General features: G+C 41.4%; 1 pseudogene; it reads right to left on the reverse strand.

The window, feature by feature from the left end:
* Positions 1-346: 346 nt before the first annotated feature.
* LOC113456586 lies at positions 347-423 on the reverse strand (annotated as a pseudogene).
* Between the last annotated feature and the right edge of the window lie 2,898 nt (positions 424-3,321).

Below are 3,321 nucleotides of genomic sequence, written 5' to 3' on the forward strand. Positions count from 1 at the left end.
CATATCGTAAGAAAACCTCCCCAGTTCTATACCCAGCCTCAACTTGTTCCTTGACCTTGCTATCACCCCTCGTTCAACTCTTGGTTGTTATAGCACTCTCAGTTTAGGTTGTATTTTACCTCAAAATCACATATGCCAAATAGAAACTTGTGTGTGGAGGCCATGTCTTTTACACAGTTACTTATCCCCAACACCTCCTCTAACCCTGAGAGTGGTAAACACCCTGCAAATGTATCCCTAGTATTTTTATATATTTTTAATTTTCCCGTGTAAGAGCCTTGTCTCCTTTCCCTTCTTCAGTTTTCCCCATTCTATGTCTCTTCCATTTCATCTTCCCTTCTTCTATTTCTTTGCATAGAGGAATATCGGATATTAAACTGATAAGAACAGACACTGCACTTGATCTTTGCTCAAAAGCAGGGACACCCTTCTTTCTTTGGACAAAACAACTCTCTGAACTACTTGTCAACACAGCAAACAGATTTATTTTTTGATATTATTGTTTGAGAAACACACTTACTGCATAGCCCAGGCAGGTCTGGAACTTATCTGTGGTGTATGTGTATGAGAAATGTGCATGCTTGTGGAGGTCAGAGGTCAACATTGGAGTGAGTCCACAATGATCTTCTCCAATCGTTCTCCAGGATTTTCAGGCCCAGGGTTCTCATCTAAGTTAGACCTCCCTGATTGGGCTAGGCTGGTTAGCCAATGAGCATCGGGGATTCTCTTGTCTTCATTTCTCCAAGACAAGAATTGCAGATGCCCCTGCACTTAAACCTACTTGTTACCTAAGTTCTCAGGATCTGCATTAGGTCTTTTCTATTGCTATGATAAAATACCACAACTCAAGACAACCTACTGAGCCATCTCCTCAGTCCAATATTTTATGATTTCTTAGCCATCAATTCTTTCTTTCTTAATTTTATTCTTGCTTTCATCATGTTCTTTATTCATGCTTGTTTGAGCTGCCAGCCTCATTTTCTACCTTCCTCATCCCTGATTCAGCTCTATTGAATGTGCACCTTCCACAAGGGTCTGAGCTGTTTCAAGTTTGCGGTTTTCTAAACACATAGTGTTCCCCACTGATATGCTCGTCATCCTCCCGTGTAGCACATATTCGGTGAATACCATGCCCTCTTGTCTAGTGAAGTACAAAATTCTTTGGGACTTGGCTTCACTGTACCTCATGCACATTTCTGCCTCCATCCCTTAAGGAGTTAACCTGGTTCTTAGTTATGTAACTACCACTTGAGTTGACCTCCGTGATAGCACTTACGTTTCTCCTTCCCTGTGAAGTCTGAACCTTACACAACGGTGACTGACCCTTGTGTCTGTTTCTTCGGAGATTTCTATTTTGGGGGAAAAGGCCATAGGTAATTAGCCTGGGTTTTTCTAAAGTTTCATTCCTATGACAAAGAAAGAAAAATCTCTTGTATAAAAAGTAAAGTAAACAGAAAAATGGACAAGGAGATGAACAAACAAAATGAACTGGGCCACATTCAGTGTTATGTAATGCCAATGAAATAGTTTTCTTTTGAAACTAAAAGAAAGGGGGGATGAAACAAACTTAAATATAAGTTTTATGTAGACGAGGCAGCTGTTGAGGACATTTCCATTGGATGGCCAAAGGTGCTAAGGTCTGAAAGCTTAAAAACACACAGTAAAACATACTCTCCAAAATCCTGGGTCTTTGGGGGTTAACTAGAGATACATGAGGTCATGAAGATGGAGTCCTCACAATTACAGAAAAGGCTTTGAAAGAGGAGAGGTACAAGTTAGCACACACGTTGCCTTGATATGCGGTACTGCCTCAGCACACGGTCTTCACACATGCTGAGCAGATGTGGTATCACGTTCTTGGACTTCCCAGCCTCCAAAATCATGCGCCAAATAAACGTCTGGCTTTTTTTTTATAAGCTACCCAGCCTGTGTCGTTCAGATGATGCAGTTGTGAACCAGGAAGGGAAAGATTGGGTATCTGAGGAAGGGGATCAAGGATACACATGAGAGTCAACAAAGGACTTTCCGCAGTCTGGAGATGTGAGAGAACGGAGTCCCTGAGCTAACCAGAAACAGATTCTCTGGGAAAACTATGATGAAGGAGTGGAAGGGAAAGTTACTCTATCTGGTGGAATTTCAGAAGTTCTCTAAATCCAGGGAAGGCCAATATCAGGTTTAAAACCTCTCACTAACTTAAAACCAAGCTTTCACCCCATTTGATGGAAATAAAATGAAATAATGGGACTCTAAAAGCAGAAACTAGTTAAAGGACTTACCAAGATCTTATACATCCATCAAACCCAATACCCAGACTATTCCAGTATTAAAATCTTCACTGTCTCTGCCTTCTGGTTAAAGTTCTACACTAAGGGGGCATTCATGAGCAGAATGCAGTGATGTTCTAACTCATAGCTGGGCTTCCCTCGGAAGTGGCAGGAAGAGGAATTTCCTCCTTTCTTTCCTCTCTTTGGAATGCCATAGAAAACAAGTGTTGTGGGATATTCGTTTAAGATGTGTTATGTTTGTTTATGCTGTGAAATATTTGTTTAATGATGCAAAAATGTGTTTCATTCTTTTCTGTCGCGTATGTTTAACTCTGTAAACCTGTGTTACTAGCCTGCCTAAAACACCTGATTGGTCTAGGAAAGAGCTGAACGGCCACTAGCTAGGCAGGAGAGAGAAAGAGGTGGGGCTGACAAGCAGAGAGAATAAACAGGAGGAGAAACCCAGGCTAGAATGAATACAAGAAGAAACAAGGAAAGAGAAAATGAAAAGGAGAGGAGGATGCCAGGGGCCAGCCACCCAGCCACACAACCAGCCGCAGAGTAGGAAGGGAAGAAAGACGTATAGGATAAAGAAAGGTAAACAGCCCAGAGGCAAAATGTAGAAAAAGAGAAACTGGTTAATTAACTTAAATTAGGAAAGCTGGCTAGAAACAAGCCAAACTAAGGCTGCGGATCTATAAATGAGAATAAGTCTCCGTGTTCTTACTTTGGAGTTGGGTGGTGGGCCCCCAAGAGTAAGAAGAAACCAATACAAACAAGCACATATAAGAAGGAGGCACCTAGAAAAAGAAAGGGTGGCACACTATATACTACAATGCCGAGGTTGTTAGGTAAGGCCAATGGAGATGACATTCTTTGGAGTGAGAGATGAGAAAAAGAGGGAGTGAAATAATCTTTAATTTGATGTAGGTAGGAAAAGATTTGGGAAAAGTCACATTGGTTGGGATTGGTGCCCAAAAATATGATTTTGAAGGCGTTCAGTAGGACTGTAAAAGACACAGAAGAAAGATTTGTAAACATCTGGGGCTGCAGGACA

This window comes from Microtus ochrogaster, chromosome 8 (genome assembly GCF_000317375.1).
Source record: "Microtus ochrogaster isolate Prairie Vole_2 chromosome 8, MicOch1.0, whole genome shotgun sequence".
Classification (NCBI taxonomy): Eukaryota; Metazoa; Chordata; class Mammalia; order Rodentia; family Cricetidae; genus Microtus; species Microtus ochrogaster.